This window comes from Salvelinus alpinus, chromosome 5 (assembly GCF_045679555.1).
Source record: "Salvelinus alpinus chromosome 5, SLU_Salpinus.1, whole genome shotgun sequence".
Classification (NCBI taxonomy): domain Eukaryota; kingdom Metazoa; phylum Chordata; class Actinopteri; order Salmoniformes; family Salmonidae; genus Salvelinus; species Salvelinus alpinus.
Genome location: NC_092090.1, coordinates 98,596,811 through 98,617,592, shown reverse-complemented (window position 1 = coordinate 98,617,592; position 20,782 = coordinate 98,596,811).

Sequence of the window (20,782 nt, the reverse complement as noted above, 5' to 3'; positions counted from 1 at the left end):
AGCATGAGGGGCTTGTGTGTGAGTGTGTTTTGTTTGTTGACGTGTGTGTGTGTGTGTGTGTGTGTGTGTTAACATGTGCACGCGCGTATGTGTGTGTGTGCGTCTGTGCACCCACTATCAGTCACCCAGTCTCTGAAGACCCTCCCTGTGAGCCCCCACTATCAGTCACCCTGTCTCTGAAGATCCTCCCTGTGAGCCCCCACTATCAGTCACCCAGTCTCTGAAGACCCTCCCTGTGAGCCCCCACTGTCAGTCACCCTGTCTCTGAAGACCCTCCCTGTGAGCCCCCACTGTCAGTCACCCTGTCTCTGAAGACCCTCCCTGTGAGCCCCCACTGTCAGTCACCCAGTCTCTGAAGACCCTCCCTGTGAGCGCCCACTGTCAGTCACCCTATCTCTGAAGACCCTCCCTGTGAGCCCCCACTGTCAGTCACCCTGTCTCTGAAGACCCTCCCTGTGAGCCCCCACTGTCAGTCACCCCAGTCTCTGAAGACCCTCCCTGTGAGCCCCCACTGTCAGTCACCCTAGTCTCTGAAGACCCTCCCTGGCTGATGTGTGGCATACTGCCAAGTAACCACACCACCACATGCTGCTTCTGTGTGTTTTGCCCAGTGAGTGTGTGTGTGTGTCAGTGTGTGTGTGTGTGTGTGTGTGTGTGTGTGTGTGTGTGTGTGTGTGTGTGTGTGTGTGTGTGTGTGTGTGTGTGTGTGTGTGTGTGTGTGTGTGTGTGTGTGTGTGTGTGTGTGTGTGTGTGTGTGTGTGTGTGTGTGTGTGTGTGTGTGTGTGTGTGTTTGTCCCTCCTGCTCCGCAGCACCGTCCCAGCCGGAGTCACAGCAGCATTCTCTAGCTCTCCTGCGGAGAAACAACCTCCTGTTGACTGGGGGGAACCATGGAAACTGGCAACGACCACAGCGCTCAGCTTCTAGGAGTCCAGAATGGTAGGGCGGCTGTCCCGGGCCGGCGAGCTGGTCAGAGTTAGAGGGGGCGGTAGAGAGCGTGAAACAGGTTTTCAAGGGGGGCCTCTGATTGATGTCTGGGGAACAGAGCGGCCATTCTCTGTGGGACGTGTCTGGGGAATTTAAAAGAGGCCTTACGGCAAAGAGAGATTATACACAGCAGTAGAGCATGCTGTGGGAGGGGTGAGGAGGGTGGGGAGGGGTGAGGAGGGGTGAGGAGGGTGGGGAGGGTGGGGAGGGGTGTGGAGGGGAGAGGAGGGGTGAGATTGGGAGAAGAGGGGAGGGGTGGGGAGGGGAGAGGAGGGGTGGGGTGAGGAGGGGTGAGGAGGGGTGAGGTTGGGATGGGAGGGGTGGGGAGGGGAGAGGTTGGGAGAGGAGGGGAGGGGTGAGGTTGGGAGAGGAGGGGAGGTGTGGGGAGGGGAGAGGTTGCAAGAGGAGGGGAGGGGTGAGGAGGGGAGGGGTGAGAAGGGGTGAGGTTGGGAGAGGAGGGGGGGTGGGGAGGGGAGAGGAGGGGTGAGGTTGGGAGAGGAGGGGAGGTGTGGGGAGGGGAGAGGTTGCGAGAGGAGGGGAGGGGTGAGGAGGGGTGGGGTGAGGAGGGGTGAGGTTGGGAGGGGAGGGGTGGGGAGAGGTTGGGAGAGGAGGGGAGGGGTGAGGTTGGGAGAGGAGGGGAGGTGTGGGGAGGGGAGAGGTTGCGAGAGGAAGGGAGAGGAGGGGAGGGGTGAGGAGGGGAGGGGAGAGGTTGCGAGTAGAGGGGAGGGGTGAGGAAGGGAGAGGAGGGGTGAGGAGGGGAGGGGTGGGGAGGGGAGGGGTGAGGTGGGGAGGGGTGAGGAGGGGAAGGGTGAGGAAGGGAGAGGTTGGGAGGGGTGAGGAGGGGAGGGGAGGGGTGAGGAGGGGAGGGGTGAGGAAGGGAGAGGTGGGGAGAGGTGAGGAGTGGTGAGGTTGGGAGAGAAAGCGAGGGGAGGGGAGAGGTTGGGAGAGGAGGGGAGGGGTGAGAAAGGTAGAGGAGGGGAGGGGAGAGGTTGGGAGAGGAGGGGAGGGGTGAGGAGGGTTGAGGTGGGGAGGTGTGGGGAGAGAGACTAGGTCTAGTTTCAGGAGAGAGACTAGGTCTAGTTTCAGGAGAGAGACCAGGTCTAGTTTCAGGAGAGAGACCAGGTCTAGTTTCAGCAGAAAGACCAGGTCTAGTTTCAGGAGAGAGACTAGGTCTAGTTTCAGGAGAGAGACTAGGTCTAGTTTCAGGAGAGAGACTAGGTCTAGTTTCAGGAGAGAAACTAGGTCTAGTTTCAGGAGAGAGACCAGGTCTAGTTTCAGGAGAGAGACCAGGTCTAGTTTCAGGAGAGAGACCAGGTCTAGTTTCAGGAGAGAGACCAGGTCTAGTTTCAGTAGAGAGACCGGGTCTAGTTTCAGGAGAGAGTCTATGTCTAGTTTCAGGAGAGAAACTAGGTCTAGTTTGAGGAATCCAGGAGTGATAAATATAATTTTTTGTGGTCTTTATCTGTTGTGGTCTAGTACTGTCTTTATCTGTTATGGTCTAGTCCTGTCTTTATCTGTTGTGGTCTAGTACTGTATTTTCCCTAGCTAGGTCCATCTACTTTAAGTGCTGCCTGTCTTCCCGGTAGACTACTTGGTGTGTGAACCGCTGACTGTCTTCCCAGTAGACTACTTGGTGTGTGAACCGCTGACTGTCTTCCCAGTAGACTACTTGCTGTGTGAACCGCTGACTGTTTTCCCAGTAGACTACTTGCTGTGTGAACCGCTGACTGTTTTCCCAGTAGACTACTTGCTGTGTGAACCGCTGACTGTCTTCCCAGTAGACTACTTGGTGTGTGAACCGCTGACTGTCTTCCCAGTAGACTACTTGGTGTGTGAACCGCTGACTGTCTTCCCAGTAGACTACTTGGTGTGTGAACTGCTACCTGTCTTCCCAGCAGCCTACTTGGTGTGTGAACCGCTGACTGTCTTCCCAGTAGACTACTTGCTGTGTGAACCGCTGACTGTCTTCCCAGTAGACTACTTGCTGTGTGAACCGCTGACTGTCTTCCCAGTAGACTACTTGCTGTGTGAACCGCTGACTGTCTTCCCAGTAGACTACTTGGTGTGTGAACCGCTGACTGTCTTCCCAGTAGACTACTTGGTGTGTGAACCGCTGACTGTCTTCCCAGTAGACTACTTGGTGTGTGAACCGCTGACTGTCTTCCCAGTAGACTACTTGCTGTGTGAACCGCTGACTGTCTTCCCAGTAGACTACTTGGTGTGTGAACTGCTGACTGTCTTCCCAGTAGACTACTTGCTGTGTGAACCGCTGACTGTCTTCCCAGTAGACTACTTGGTGTGTGAACCGCTGACTGTCTTCCCAGTAGACTACTTGCTGTGTGAACCGCTGACTGTCTTCCCAGTAGACTACTTGCTGTGTGAACCGCTGACTGTCTTCCCAGTAGACTACTTGGTGTGTGAACCGCTGACTGTCTTCCCAGTAGACTACTTGCTGTGTGAACCGCTGACTGTCTTCCCAGTAGACTACTTGGTGTGTGAACCGCTGACTGTCTTCCCAGTAGACTACTTGGTGTGTGAACCGCTGACTGTCTTCCCAGTAGACTACTTGGTGTGTGAACCGCTGACTGTCTTCCCAGTAGACTACTTGCTGTGTGAACCGCTGACTGTCTTCCCAGTAGACTACTTGGTGTGTGAACCGCTGACTGTCTTCCCAGTAGACTACTTGGTGTGTGAACCGCTGACTGTCTTCCCAGTAGACTACTTGGTGTGTGAACCGCTGACTGTCTTCCCAGTAGACTACTTGGTGTGTGAACCGCTGACTGTCTTCCCAGTAGTCTACTTGGTGTGTGAACTGCTGACTGTCTTCCCAGTAGACTACTTGCTGTGTGAACCGCTGACTATCTGCTGACTGTCTTCCCAGTAGACTTCTTGCTGTGTGAACCGCTGACTGTCTTCCCAGTAGACTACTTGGTGTGTGAACCGCTGACTGTCTTCCCAGTAGACTACTTGGTGTGTGAACCGCTGACTGTCTTCCCAGTAGACTACTTGGTGTGTGAACCGCTGACTGTCTTCCCAGTAGACTACTTGGTGTGTGAACCGCTGACTGTCTTCCCAGTAGTCTACTTGGTGTGTGAACCGCTGACTGTCTTCCCAGTAGTCTACTTGGTGTGTGAACCGCTGACTGTCTTCCCAGTAGTCTACTTGGTGTGTGAACCGCTGACTGTCTTCCCAGTAGACTACTTGCTGTGTGAACCGCTGACTGTCTTCCCAGTAGACTACTTGCTGTGTGAACCGCTGACTGTCTTCCCAGTAGACTACTTGGTGTGTGAACCGCTGACTGTCTTCCCAGTAGTCTACTTGGTGTGTGAACTGCTGACTGTCTTCCCAGTAGACTACTTGCTGTGTGAACCGCTGACTGTCTTCCCAGTAGACTACTTGCTGTGTGAACCGCTGACTGATGCTTCCCAGTAGACTACTTGGTGTGTGAACCGCTGACTGTCTTCCCAGTAGTCTACTTGGTGTGTGAACCGCTGACTGTCTTCCCAGTAGTCTACTTGGTGTGTGAACCGCTGACTGTTTTTCCCAGTAGACTACTTGGTGTGTGAACCGCTGACTGTCTTCCCAGTAGACTACTTGGTGTGTGAACCGCTGACTGTCTTCCCAGTAGACTACTTGGTGTGTGAACCGCTGACTGTCTTCCCAGTAGACTACTTGGTGTGTGAACCGCTGACTGTCTTCCCAGTAGACTACTTGGTGTGTGAACCGCTGACTGTCTTCCCAGTAGTCTACTTGGTGTGTGAACTGCTGACTGTCTTCCCAGTAGACTACTTGCTGTGTGAACCGCTGACTATCTGCTGACTGTCTTCCCAGTAGACTTCTTGCTGTGTGAACCGCTGACTGTCTTCCCAGTAGACTACTTGGTGTGTGAACCGCTGACTGTCTTCCCAGTAGACTACTTGGTGTGTGAACCGCTGACTGTCTTCCCAGTAGACTACTTGCTGTGTGAACCGCTGACTGTCTTCCCAGTAGACTACTTGCTGTGTGAACCGCTGACTGTCAGTAGACTACTTGGTGTGTGAACCGCTGACTGTCTTCCCAGTAGACTACTTGGTGTGTGAACCGCTGACTGTCTTCCCAGTAGACTACTTGGTGTGTGAACCGCTGACTGTCTTCCCAGTAGTCTACTTGGTGTGTGAACTGCTGACTGTCTTCCCAGTAGACTACTTGCTGTGTGAACCGCTGACTATCTGCTGACTGTCTTCCCAGTAGACTTCTTGCTGTGTGAACCACTGACTGTCTTCCCAGTAGACTACTTGGTGTGTGAACCGCTGACTGTCTTCCCAGTAGACTACTTGGTGTGTGAACCGCTGACTGTCTTCCCAGTAGACTACTTGGTGTGTGAACCGCTGACTGTCTTCCCAGTAGACTACTTGGTGTGTGAACCGCTGACTGTCTTCCCAGTAGACTACTTGGTGTGTGAACCGCTGACTGTCTTCCCAGTAGTCTACTTGGTGTGTGAACCGCTGACTGTCTTCCCAGTAGTCTACTTGGTGTGTGAACCGCTGACTGTCTTCCCAGTAGTCTACTTGGTGTGTGAACCGCTGACTGTCTTCCCAGTAGACTACTTGCTGTGTGAACCGCTGACTGTCTTCCCAGTAGACTACTTGCTGTGTGAACCGCTGACTGTCTTCCCAGTAGACTACTTGGTGTGTGAACCGCTGACTGTCTTCCCAGTAGACTACTTGGTGTGTGAACCGCTGACTGCTATTAACTTACAGATGATTGTTAACACATCAACCAGGATCAAGGGGCGGGGCAATTTGTGACTGTATTGGAGGGGGGAGTGGTTTCACCTCTCCTAGTCAATCAGCAATTAGTACAGGGAGGTGTGCTCTCCACCTCAGCAAGGCAATTAGCAATTAGTGTTAGTTCTTCAGTCTAACCCTGGTTTCTCAGCGGCAGCGGCAGTCTTGTCGCAAAACAAAGAAACGTTCTGCGGAGTTCTTCAAGGAAAGAGAGGAGGGTTTCACAACACTCTGTCACTTGAGTATCTTACCTAGTTATATACAGATTATCTCTTTTTGCTCTTTTGTAGCTTTGTCAACTAGGTATCTGTTTTTCTATACCTGTTCTTACCTCTCCCTGTAGGCTTTACCAACACTAATAACAGTGTTTAACACAATTACCTCATCTCTGTACCCCACACATACAATTATCTATAAGCTCCCTCAGTTGAACAGTGCATTTCAAACACAGATTCAACCACAAAGACAAGGGAGGTTTTCCAATGCCTCGTGAAGAAGGTCACCTATTTTTTTAAAGGAGACATTCAACATCCGTTTGAGCATGGTGAAGTTATTAATTACACTTTGGGATGGTGTATCAATACACCCAGTCACTACAAAGATACAGGCGTCCTTCCAAACTTAGTTGCCAGAGAGGAAGGAAAACGCTCAGGGATTTCACCATGAGGCCAATGGTGACTTTAAAAACAGTTATAGAGTTTAATGGCTGTGATAGGAGAAAACTGAGGATGGATCAACAACATTGTAGTTCCTCCACAATACTAACCTAATTGACAGAGTGAAAAGAAGGAAGCCCGTACAAAAATAAAATATTCGAAACATGTACCCTGTTTTCAACAATGTACTAAAGTAATACTGCAAAAAATGTGGCAAAGCAATTCATTTTTTGTCCTGAATACGAATGTTATGTTCGGGGCAAATCTTGTTAAACTTCAGTGCAGCTTTTGACATTATCGATCATAGTCTGCTGCTGGGAAAACGTATGTGTTATGGCTTTACATCCCCCTGCTATAATGTGGATAAAGAGTTACCTGTCTAACAGAACACAGAGGGTGTTCTTTAATGGAAGCCTCTCCAACATAATCCAGGTAGAATCAGGAATTCCCCAGGGCTGCTGTTTAGGCTCGTTGTTTTTTTCAATTTTTACTAACGACATGCCACTGGCTTTGAGTAAAGCCAGGGTGTCTATGTATGCGGATGACTCAACACTATACACATCAGCTACCATAGTGACTGAAATGACTGCAACACTTAACAAAGTGCTGCAGTTAGTTTCAGAGTGGGTGGCAAGGTATAAGTTAGCCCTAAATATTTCTAAAACTAAAAGCATTGTATTTGGGACAAAACATTCACTAAACCCTAAACCTCAACTAAATCTTGTAATAACTAATAATTAATGTGGAAATTGAGCAAGTTGAGATGACTAAACTGAGTAACCCTAGATTGTAAACTGTCATGGTCAAAACATATTGATACTGTAGTAGCTAAGATGGGGAGAAGTCTGTCCACAATAAAACAATGTTCTGCCTTCTTAACAAAACTGTCAACAAGGCAGGTCCTACAGGCTCTAGTTCTGTCGCACCTTGACTTCTGTTCAGTCGTGTGGTCAGGTGCCACAAAAAAGGACTTAGGAAAATTGTAATTGGCTCAGAACAGGGCAGCACGGCTGGCCCTTGGATGTACACAGAGAGCTAATATTAATAATATGCATGTCAATCTCTCCTGGCTCAAAGTGGAGGAGAGATTAACTTCATCACTACTTGTATTTATGAGAGGTATTGACATGTTGAACGCACTGAGCTGTCTGTCTAAACTACTATCACACAGCTCGGACACCCATGCATACCCCACAAGACATGCCACCAGAGTTCTCTTCACAGTCCCCAAGTCCAGAACAGACTATGGGAGGTACACAGTACTATATAGAGCCATGACTACATGGAACTCTATTCCACATCAGGTAACTGATGCCAGCAGTAGAATCAGATTTAAAAAACAGATTAAAAAACACCTTATGGAACAGCGAGGACTGTGAAGCAACACAAACATTGGCACAGACACATGCATACACACACACGATAACACATGGATTTAGTGCTGTAGATATGTGGTAGTGGTGGAGTAGGGGCCTGAGGGCACACAGTGTGTTGTGAAATCTGTGAATGTTTTTAAAATTGAAATTGTATAAACAGACTTAATTTTGCTGGACCCCAGGAAGAGTAGCTGCTGCCTTGGCATCCATAATAAATAAAAATACCATACAACACATTACTGAGTACCACTCTCCATATTTTCAAGCATAGTGGTGCCTGCATCATGTTATGGGTATGCTTGTAATCGTTAAGGATGGGAGTTTTTCAGGATAAAAAAGAAACGGAATGGAGCTAAACACAGGCAAGGTCCTAGAGGAAAACCTGGTTCAGTCTGCTTTCCACCAGACACTGGGAGATGAATTCACCTTTCAGCAGGACAATAACCTAAAACACAATGCCAAATCTATACTGGAGTTGCTTACCAAGAAAACAGTGACTGTTCCTGAGTGGCCGAGTTACAGTTTTGACTTCAATTGAACTTCAATTGAATTTACCACAGGTGGACTCCAATCAAGTTGTAGAAACATCTCAAGGATGACCAATGAAAATAGGATGCACCTGAGCTCAATTGTCGACTCTCATAGCAAAGGGTCTGAATACTTATATAAATAAGGTATTTCTGTTTTGTATTTTTCATGTCTTAAAACCTGTTTTCACTTTGTCATTATGGGGTATTGTGATGTCATTATGGGATATTGTGATGTCATTATGGGGTATTGTGATGTCATTATGGGGTATTGTGTGTAGATGGATGAGGATTTTTTTTTAAATCCATTTTAGAAGTAGTAGGATCTCGATGTTACCTCCTCTCCTTGGTAGAGCAACATGTTCAATGCCTGTGTATTTGAGGGAGGAGATAGGATGGTTAGCTTCAACAAAGTGAGCTGCAATGTTCTTACACCTGATTGAGCTGCTGTGTTCAGCTATGTGTTGTTTTAAATTGTCTTTTCGTTTGTCCACGTAGGCTTTCCCACATGAACAGGTGATGAGGTAGATTACTCACTTGGTCTTGCAAGAGATGATACCCCTAACAGGGATTTTTCGACCTGTATGTAGGTGTCTGACGAAGGATGTTTTTATAGTGCTATTGCACTGTGCACGTGAGCCACGTTTGTAGTTCCCATTTGGAATGGGTGTCAAGAGTGTCTGAGTCGACTCAGGGGGCAGGTCAGATCTCACCAAGCTATCTCCAATATTGCCACCACGATTATAGACCATCAGTGGAGGTGAGATTTTTGTTGTTGTCTGATTGCAGAATATGCCAGTGCTTTTTCAGGATTGCTTTCATTTTCTCCGAACCCTTGGTGTACTTGGTGCAAAAGATGGTTGTGTTGTTTTTCATCTTTGGTTGAGTTTTTAGTAATTCCTCTCTTGTTTTTTTTTAGTTTTTTTTTATGTTTCCATCATTGCAGCATCAAGAGTTTTGTCCTCGTCTCATTTTGAATTTATCTGTCATTTGTTTTTAGCATTGCTGTTCAAAATCTGTCTGGTGGCCACAGATTCGTTCAAATACACAGGCATTGAGCATGTTGCTCTACCAAGGAGAGGAGGTAACATCGAGATCCTACTACTACAAAGGGAGGCTTACTGGATATCCTGTCTAAAAACATTGACCCCTAGTGGTCTGAATATTGACTTTGATCTCAGGCCATTATCTTCTTATGGCTGGGGCCAGTATTGAGTAGCTTGGATGAATAAGATGCCCAGAGTCATCTGCTTGCTACTCAGTCCCAGAAGCTAAGATATGCATATTATTAGTAGATTTGGATAGAAAACACTCTAAGTTTCTAAAACTGTTTGAATGATGTCTGTGAGTATAACAGAACTCGTATGGCAGGCAAAAACCTGAGAAAAAATCCAACCAGGAAGTGGGAAATCTGAGGTTGGTCGATTTTCAACTCAGCTCCTATTGAAGATACAGTGGGATATTGGTAATGCTGCACTTCCTTTCTTTGCAACTCTGCCTAGAAGGCCAGCATCCCGGAGTCGCCTCTTCACTGTTGACATTGAGACTGGTGTACAGTGTCATCAAACATTCTAAACAGCTCACCTGTGAAAACACCATTCTGAACAGCTCACCTGTGAAAACACCATTCTGAACAGCTCACCTGTGAAAGCACAATTCTAAACAGCACACCTGATAGCGGTTCCATATGTGAGAGAGATGAAAACCTCTGTTAGAAACTTAGAAAGAGGAGGAATATAAAGATGCAACAACTAGCATAGGTTGATAAAATATTTAAGGGCCTTTGGCTTCTGGACAATGAAATAAAGACAGTTAGCCAATCTGGCTAGCATGCTATGCAGTGCTCGTTTAGCTAGCCCGGTCTGGAATGTCCACGTAGGACCGGATCACCTAGGTGGGACTGGATGGACCCTCAATCAACAAGTCTGGGAAGAGAGGCAAGTAGTGCTTGACCGAGGCAGACACAGGCGGCGGGGGGTACCCACTGAACCTGGCCGCCCTCTGTCCTCCCGTAACCGGCGACATAGCACACAGGAGCCAGGTTAGGTGTAGGCACTCCCAGGCAGACAAGACATTTGCTCTATCTCCACTTTCAACACCTCGGTCCCGGCCTAGCCGTCGTCTGTCCCGGTCGTTTCCTTAGCCGTCGTCTGTCCCGGTCGTTTCCTTAGCCGTCGTCTGTCCCGGTCGTTTCCTTAGCCGTCGTCTGTCCCGGTCGTTTCCTTAGCTGTCGTCTGTCCCGGTCGTTTCCTTAGCCGTCGTCTGTCCCGGTCGTTTCCTTAGCCGTCGTCTGTCCCGGTCGTTTCCTTAGCCGTCGTCTGTCCCGGTCGTTTCCTTAGCCGTCGTCTGTCCCGGTCATTTCCTTAGCCGTCGTCTGTCCCGGTCGTTTCCTTAGCCGTCGTCTATCCCGGTCGTTTCCTTAGCCGTCTTCTGTCCCCGTCGTTTCCTTAGCCGTCTTACTTGAAGAATAACTCATTGGTTTATTTGAAAACTTATGAGAACAAGTACAAACTTCAGCACACAGCGTCCAGGGGGTGAACACACTCCACCACTAAGGGACAGTTTAGTTGGTGCAAATGAAAGACGGTCTCGTTTTCCAATTGTTTGTTTCAGTCGTGTGAATCGTTCCAGTTCACATCGAGGTGAAGGGATGAATAATTTAAGGAATGAATCCGAGCCTCACGCTTATCACCTCGTGGAAGGCGGGACTTCCAGCGAGTTGCAGATCTCATTGGCCCTGTCCAGGCGTGATTGTAGATCCCTTCAACCGAAGTCGCGAGAGTGCGACTCTCCCATTAATATGTTGTACCGAAGTTGACTGACTGAAAAGGAACAGGCAGGCAGGTCGACAGATAGCCGAGTGTAGAATATAGAGTCAGACCTTGGGCCCCGTCTGCAGCAAAACACCATTAGATCGTTTGACTTGACTCAGAAAAAAAATTCCTAGAAAAACTCAGAACATGAAAAATGTAACATGTCCTCCTCAGGCTCAATACTACAGGTGAGTTTTTAGGTTTTAGCTAAAATATGCTAAAAGGGATAAAAACAGGTTACGAAAACATCACAAAACGAACAAAAATGCCCGATTGATAAGAGCATTTTCGACACAGTGACATACTGTGAAGAATTTTCAGATTCATGCAATGTTGAAAACGTTTTTTTTTGTTGAGTCATAATGTTCCTGGGAAAAGATTACTAAGAATTTCAGGTATGTAAGACCATTTCGCAACACGGTACGTGGCGAACAAAAACATATGCATGCAGGTCGGGTCTGCATGAGACTGCTCTCTGCTGTGAAACAACAGGTTTCCTTGATGTTTCTCAGAGGTTTGGAATCTGAGCTCCACATATTATTAAAACACACTCTCACAGATTATAGAAACAAACAGAGTATCATTGCACATACATTTAGTCTCTCCTACATGACCTCACTTTTAACATACCCATACTTTCAACGTTTTATAAACGCCCACACACACCGATGAAATTTGATGCCCAGCGCTTATCCATGATGTTGTACAACGATTTAAGTCAATGTTTTAGTCAAAGTATTATATATTATTTAGCTTGAAGTGGGAACTTTGTAGAAATCTGTGTCAATGACATGTAAATTCTTCCTGACTTAAGCATCCGTTATAGCCCTGTAGGGAATAGGGTACACTACTTTTGACCTGAGCCCATATAGCCCTATGGAGAATAGGGTACACTACTTTTGACCTGAGCCCATATAGCCCTGTAGGGAATAGGGTACACTACTTTTGACCTTAGCCCATATAGCCCTGTAGGGAATAGGGTACACTACTTTTGACCTGAGCCCATATAGCCCTGTAAGGAATAGGGTACACTACTTTTGACCTGAGCCCATATAGCCCTGTAGGGAATAGGGTACACTACTTTTGACCTGAGCCCATATAGCCCTGTAGGGAATAGGGTACACTAATTTTGACCTGAGCCCACAGAGCCCTATAGAGAATAGGGTACACTACGCTTTAGTTCATTTGGAACCACCTACCTACAAACACGTTAGAGCTAACACGTGTGAGCTCCTTACTTCCTGTTTACAACCTGTTGCTACTGTGGCATACTGCAGTCTGCAAGACGCTCTGAAGCCAGTGAAACAGTGAGTAAGAAATGAGCAATCTTATTTTGACGAGTGACTGAAGTGGATAGGTGAAATGTCAACACAGCTGGTACACGCCCGTCGTTTCTGGAGACACGTGCACGACGCCGCTACAGCGAAAGTGTAGTTAGCTAGCAAGTAGAAGCTAGCTATACCATAGCTCTAGCTATCTAGCTAGCTATACCATAGCTAACTATGCGATGAAGTAGATCCATATGACGTAACTTTAATATATAGCTCACTGAGTAAATCACTGTTGTACCAGTACTTACTCTACCGCATCGCCTTCGTTTTCTTACCAAACACAAACCTGTCTCCAAAACTGCAAGGTGTCTCTACGGTAATAAACCTAGCTGTGCTTGCTAAACAATGTTTTTTATTTATAATTTTTTTTACCTTTGTTTAACTAGGCAAGTCAGTTAAGAACAAATTCTTAACTTATAAATTCTTCTTTTTGGCCTACACCGGCCAAACCTGGACGACGCTGGGCCAATAGTGTGCCGCCTTATGGGACTCCCAATCACAGCCGGATGTGATACAGCCTTGATCCATCTCTCAATTTTGCACTTCTGTGTTTTAGCAGAGTAACATTCTGTCCTATCTAACAGGGACCAGATGTGAGAAGTAAGTATTGCAGTTGCTTAATTAATACACTATTTTCTCTTAGACTACCCATCCCAGCCTCCCTCTGCTCTGACTAGCCACAGAAGTAAACCATGGTCAGACAGACACCTTTCTCTCCACGGAGAATGTTTTGAGTATGTCATTGTATCTCACTGTCAAGTTCATAGAATTTAGGCTGTACATTGATCCCATGACAGACAGACAATGTGACTATTCACTAACTCCTCCTTTGTGTCTGTGTTCCCAGGAGTCAACAGACAACAACAATCCAGCCTCTCTGAAGTTTGTCCAGTAAAATGCAGCGTCTACGTTCATTTGAGTAGCTTTTTTGTTAAAGTAGGGTTGTCACTGTAACGAACATCATAACTCACATAGTACGCCCAGAAAATGGAGAAAGAGGATTCTCTCTTTCCCCAATTAAATGCAAATCATCGTCCGTGATTGTCCAACCCCTGCTAAAATCCCTCCACCGCCTAGTTCAAGTAGAGTAGAATCAGGACTACAACAAGGCGGAACAATCATGGTGGCTTGACGCAGGCATTGACGCACACAGTGGGTAGGAACCCCACAGCACTGTCCTGACTGTATACACACACACAGAGAGAGAGAGAGAGAGAGAGAGAGAGAGAGAGAGAGAGAGAGAGAGAGAGAGAGAGAGAGAGAGAGAGAGAGAGAGAGAGAGAGAGAATTGGCTGCCTGATTCTCAGTACCTCTGGGTAATATATGAGCCCGGATCCATGACAGACATAACGACAATTCAACAACCTAACTACTGTATATGTTTCCAGTGTCTTACAGGACTGAGGACTCCCAGGAGGTGGGATGCAGACCAAGGACAGAGAGCAAGCAACAATATTGTAAAAATGGACATAAAGTGAGAATGCAGATGACTTGTTAATCGATTTTTTTTTAAATCACAGAATGGGTCCGTGTTTTGTTCTGTCTATCATTCAATGCCTGTTCTGATCATGTCTACATAACCACACTACATAACCACACTACAATTACAAGGTGAGCAAACAATGGAATGGGGAAAAAATGAATGATTACAATGTACATAAAGATCACATGTTCAAGCTTTAGGGGCCAACTGTTGTATTGGTCGTCTAGAAGCCAGCTTGTGGGGTACTTGTAAACATAATAGGTCGTTCCAGCTAGGTCGTTTGGTTAGCTAGCCATGCAGCTAGCTAGCTAACAAGCTAGCTACATTTAGAGTACAGCTACTAATTACCTAACCTTTACTCTTCAGATAATTAGGATATCAGAAAAACAGCTGAACGGTAGCTAGCTAGCATAGTTACAGGTCATCTTAACCTTGAAACAACTTTGGAACGCATTATCCACAGTTGATAATAGTTACTTGTAACTAGCTGGCTTAATTGGTCCAGGGAGTAGCTTAGCTAGCCTTTAGCTTCACCGGTAAAACTCTGGTATTACCGCTAAACTCTGTATTTATCCTTGATTATTCAATTCCATTGCAGAAGAGGGAGGAGGAGAGGGGATGGTCCTTCGCCTTGTACTAGCTACTGTTAGCTGCACAAAAAACGACTTAATTCAATTTTGGACAGTAGTTACACCAAATGGAAACAGGTTATTATGGACAGTAGTTACACGTAATGGAAACAGGTTATTATGGACAGTAGTTACACGTAATGGAAACAGGTTATTATGGACAGTAGTTACTTCAAATGGAAACAGGTTATTAGGGACAGTAGTTACTTCAAATGGAAACAGGTTATTATGGACAGTAGTTACACCTAATGGAAACAGGTTATTATGGACAGTAGTTACACCAAATGGAAACAGGTTATTTTGGACAGTAGTTACACCAAATGGAAACAGGTTATTAGGGACAGTAGTTACTTCAAATGGAAACAGGTTATTAGGGACAGTAGTTACTTCAAATGGAAACAGGTTATTATGGACAGTAGTTACACCTAATGGAAACAGGTTATTATGGACAGTAGTTACTTCAAATGGAAACAGGTTATTAGGGACAGTAGTTACTTCAAATGGAAACAGGTTATTATGGACAGTAGTTACACCTAATGGAAACAGGTTATTATGGACAGTAGTTACACCAAATGGAAACAGCTTATTTCGGACAGTAGTTACACCAAATGGAAACAGGTTATTATGGACAGTAGTTACACCTAATGGAAACAGGTTATTTTGGACAGTAGTTACACCAAATGGAAACAGGTTATTTTGGACAGTAGTTACACGTAATGGAAACAGGTTATTATGGACAGTAGTTACTTCAAATGGAAACAGGTTATTAGGGACAGTAGTTACTTCAAATGGAAACAGGTTATTAGGGACAGTAGTTACTTCAAATGGAAACAGGTTATTATGGACAGTAGTTACACCTCATGGAAACAGGTTATTATGGACAGTAGTTACTTCAAATGAAAACAGGTTATGTTTTCAAGGAAATTATAAGTATATATCTATTTAATTGTGTTATTGAAACACTATTAAATTGAGAAATACTAATTGGAAATGATGATGTCAGATTGACAAAATGTTTGAACTCAATTAGAACAAGTATCTCCCCAATGAATCCAATGTGTCAGCTGTAAGCTCTTTGGGATGTGTTCATCGTAACTACTAAAGGAATAAAACACTTTTTCACATTCAAAAGTTTATTTCCAATTTTAAACAACGGTATAGTGAGGATTTCAGTATGAAGAGCTCAGCTATGCTTTCCCCATCTGCTTCTTGCTCTTCCAATGAGATTCTCCGATCAGGATCCAGGAGTCAGCGGGGCTCAAGGTACGGTGAATTAACCTACAGTCCAGTTTAACTACAACAACATTCTCAGTAATGGTTACATAAACGTTGTACTTTTTTTTTTTTTTTTTTTACATGTCGTTGTTTACCTACCTTAGTTGAATGTACTGACTGAAGGGAGCTCTCAATAAAAGTGTCTGCTAAATGACCAACGTGTACTGCCGCAGACCAAAATGACAAACAACTTTGACTCAAAGAGAATTTGGTCAGTTAATTTCTACATTAATGAATCTGGTGCACATCAAGTTCTGCCGAGTTAAGTAAATTCTACAAGAGAAAATTACATTTCCGGCATTTAACATCAATTCATTGTTAACAAAACATGATATTGCAAAAAAATAACAAGAGCAGACAAAATATTTTTTTTTGTGGGGGGGGGGGGGGGGAGTGTGTGCTGTGCTCTGTAGCGATTAGCGAAGCTACCCTGACATATGGCTTTTTGGTTTGTTTACAAATCGCAGAGTGTGGGGCTGTGCCAGAGACTATATGGTCTGTGCACACAAAGGAAGATGTGCACGCCAAGGGTATTGAGGAGTATTTCTGTTTTCTGTCTGCCCTTTTGTTGGGAAAAACTCATTCTGATTGGCTGCCAAGTGGATGGGCCTATGCCCTCCCAGGCCCACCCATGGCTGCACCCCGGCCCAGTCATGTGACATCAATAGATTAGGGCCTAATGAATTTATTAAATTGACTGATTTCCTTATTTGACCTGTAACTCAGTAAAATCTTTGAAATTGTTGTATTTCTACTTTTGTTCAGTGTATTTTTCTTTCCCAGGGGGAGAGGAGAAAATAAAATGTAGTGATCTGATGTTTTCAGTATTTTAGTCAGGGTATTGTTCATGTTTGTCTGTGTGGTGTAACCAAGGGGACGATGACTGTCCTCTCTCATTGAAGCTACAGGAGTTCAAGGCTGACTGCGGTACTGCAGGCGTTGTTAGCAGAAAGCAGGAGCCCCCATTATAGCGAATGTAGAAAAATGCCTTTGTGGAAATAAAACAATGTTTTGAAGACAGTCATGGTCAACCAGCTCTCACACTCTCACGTCAGAATTAGACGTTTATCAATGTTCCTCAAACCGTCAAATTTAAAAGTTCTTCCAAACGTCAAATTTTTAAGTGTTGGGTTACTTCCCTGTATCGTTCCAAGATTAAGTTTAGGAATTAAATCCACATTTTTTTAAGGTTAGGCATTAACTCTGAATGGTTAAGGTAAGAGTTAAGGTTATGGGATAGGCTTAAAGAAAAAATCTAAAAAACAGCTTTGTATCGCTGGATTACGCCCATCCGCCATCCCCGTCCACAACGCTCTAGCAAAACCAAAACCTACTTGAAGGGAACAGCGCTCACTGTTGCCCCCTAGTGTCCGGTTTCCAAGTCATCTCCCGACGTCCTCAGACATCGATGGACAATGAACACGTTTGGAGAAACATCGAATTTAGAACTTTGGAGAAACGTTGGGTTAAAAGATCGGAATCTGATGTCAAATTTGTAAAACAATGAGATCTTGTTGATATCACTCAGGAGTCAAATCCTCAACTACATTAGTTCCACAGGACAACACGTCTATGTCAAAACTTCATCTTAACCCCAATCTAGTCCCGCAGGAGGACGTGGCTACTATAACATGACTACTGTATATCAATCTCAGATCTGTGACAAAGGGCAACATAATTTCCCCCTTCAGGCTGGCGTAAAGAAGGCCCTAATGTTAAGCAAACTGCAGAAACAGAACTGCTCACAGACACACAGCGGCTCACAGGGATCACACACACAGAGAGAGGATCAGACACATAGCGGATCACAGGGATCACAGAAGGCCCTAATGTTAATAGCAAGCTGCAGAAACAGTTGTGACATGGAAACGGTGATGCACTTTCAGGGTCTCCTCCTCTCCCCTGGTATCATGTGGCGCTGCAGCCAGAAACCGGTGATGCACATTCAGGGTCTCCTCCTCTCCCCTGGTATCATGTGGCGCTGCAGCCAGAAACCGTATCAGGTTCCAACTGCTCCGTAACTCTGTTGGGGTTGCGTTCCGAATGGCACCATATCACCTACATAGTGCACTACTATGGGCCCTGCTCTATAGTAATGCACTACTATTGGTCCTGGTCAAAAGTAGTGCACTACTATTGTTCCTGGTCAAAAGTAGTGCACTACTGTTGGTCCTGGTCAAAAGTAGTGCACTACTATTGGTCCTGGTCAAAAGTAGTGCACTACTATTGGTCCCGGTCAAAAGTAGTGCACTGCTATTGGTCCTGGTCAAAAGTAGTGCACTGCTATTGGTCCTGGTCAAAAGTAGTGCACTGCTATTGGTCCCGGTCAAAAGTAGTGCACTACTATTGGTCCTGGTCAAAAGTAGTGCACTACTATTGGTCCTGGTCAAAAGTAGTGCACTACTATTGGTCCTGGTCAAAAGTAGTGCACTACTATTGGTCCTGGTCAAAAGTAGTGCACTGCTATTGGTCCTGGTCAAAAGTAGTGCACTACTATTGGTCCTGGTCAAAAGTAGTGCACTACTATTGGACCTGGTCAAAAGTAATCAACTACTATTGGCGCTGGTCAAAAGTAGTGCACTACTATTGGTCCTGGTCAAAAGTAGTGCACTACTATTGGTCCTGGTCAAAAGTAGTGCACTACTATTGGTCCTGGTCAAAAGTAGTGCACTACTATTGGTCCTGGTCAAAAGTAGTGCACTACTATTGGACCTGGTCAAAAGTAATCAACTACTATTGGGGCTGGTCAAAAGTAGTGCACTACTATTGGTCCTGGTCAAAAGTAGTGCACTATGTAGGGAAAAAGGTGCCATTGGGGACACATGCTTGGTCTTCACAGAGGTAAAGATAGACATCTTTCAGTGGCAGAGAACATCTAGTCGTCATCTTACGTCCGTGAAACCGGATACCACAAAATATTCCAGTTCGCCAAGTGCTTTTTTGGAAAGGTTACGTGGAGCGTTACAAGGATCAGGAAAGGTGCCCAGCATTCCGACCGGACTTGTGGTGCGGGAACCTGCATCGTACCACAACCAGTGTAACGGGTGTCGTCGTCGGAAGAGACCAAGGCGCAGCGTTCTTAGAGTTCCACATAATTTAATCACGAAGTGAAACTAAAACAGGACAAAACAATAACGAATAACAACGACCGAACAGCTTCGATGTGCAAACTCCCTGCACACAAACAAAGAACAAGATCCCACACAGAAAGAGGGAAAAGGGCTGCCTAAGTATGATCCCCAATCAGAGACAACGTTAGATAGACAGCTGCCTCTGATTGGGAACCACACTTGGCCAGAAACAAAGAAATACAAAACATAGAAATACAGAACATAGAATGCCCACCCAAATCACACCCTGACCAAACCAAAATAGAGACATAAAAAGGATCTCTAAAGTCAAGGCGTGACAACCAGACCCTATGCAATGTGACAGTTTCCATAGTAACACAGCCCTCACCTAACCTCTCCCTCCAACCCCACCCCCAGATAGTGGATGAAAACCTAACCTCTCCCTCCCTCCACCCCCAGATAGTGGATGAAAACCTAACCTCTCCCTCCCTCCACCCCCAGATAGTGGATGAAAACCTAACCTCTCCCTCCCTCCACCCCCAGATAGTGGATGAAAACCTAACCTCTCCCTCACCTCCACCCCCAGATAGTGGATGAAAACCTAACCTCTCCCTCCCTCCACCCCCAGATAGTGGATGAAAACCTAACCTCTCCCTCACCTCCACCCCCAGATAGTGGATGAAAACCTAACCTCTCCCCTCCCCCCCACCCCCAGATAGTGGATGAAAACCTAACCTCTCCCTCACCTCCACCCCCAGATAGTAGATGAAAACCTAACCTCTCCCCTCCCACCCCCAGATAGTAGATGAAAACCTAACCTCTCCCCTCCACCCCCAGATAGTGGATGAAAACCTAACCTCTCCCCTCCACCCCCAGATAGTGGATGAAAACCTAACCTCTCCCCTCCACCCCCAGATAGTGGATGAAAACCTAACCTCTCCCCCCCACACCCAGATAGTGGATGAAAACCTAACCTCTCCCCTCCACACCCAGATAGTGGATGAAAACCTAACCTCTCCCCTCCACACCCAGATAGTGGATGAAAACCTAACCTCTCCTCTCCCCTCCACACCCAGATAGTGGATGAAAACCTAACCTCTCCCCTCCACACCCAGATAGTGGATGAAAACCTAACCTCTCCCCTCCACCCCCAGATAGTGGATGAAAACCTAACCTCTCCCTCCCCTCCACCCCCAGATAGTGGATGAAAACCTAACCTCTCCCCTCCACCCCCACCCCCAGATAGTGAATGAAAACCTAACCTCTCCCCCCCACCCCCAGATAGTGGATGAAAACGTAATCTCCCCCCCCCACCCCCAGATAGTAGATGAAAACCTAACCTCTCCCCCCACCCCCAGATAGTGGATGAAAACCTAACCTCCCCCCCACCCCCAGATAGTGGATGAAAACCTAACCTCTCCCCTCCACACCCAGATAGTGGATGAAAACCTAACCTCTCCCTCCACCCCCAGATAGTGGATGAAAACCTAACCTCCCCTCCACCCCCACCCCCAGATAGTGGATGAAAACCTAACCTCTCCCCCCCCCCCACCCCCAGATAGTGGATGAAAACCTAACCTCTCCCTCACCTCCACCCCCAGATAGTGGATGAAAACCTAACCTCTCCCCTCCCCCCCACCCCCAGATAGTGGATGAAAACCTAACCTCTCCCTCACCTCCACCCCCAGATAGTAGATGAAAACCTAACCTCTCCCCTCCACCCCCAGATAGTGGATGAAAACCTAACCTCTCCTCCACCCCCACCCCCAGATAGTGGATGAAAACCTAACCTCTCCCTCCCCCCCACCCCCAGATAGTAGATGAAAACCTAACCTCTCCCCTCCACCCCCAGATAGTGGATGAAAACCTA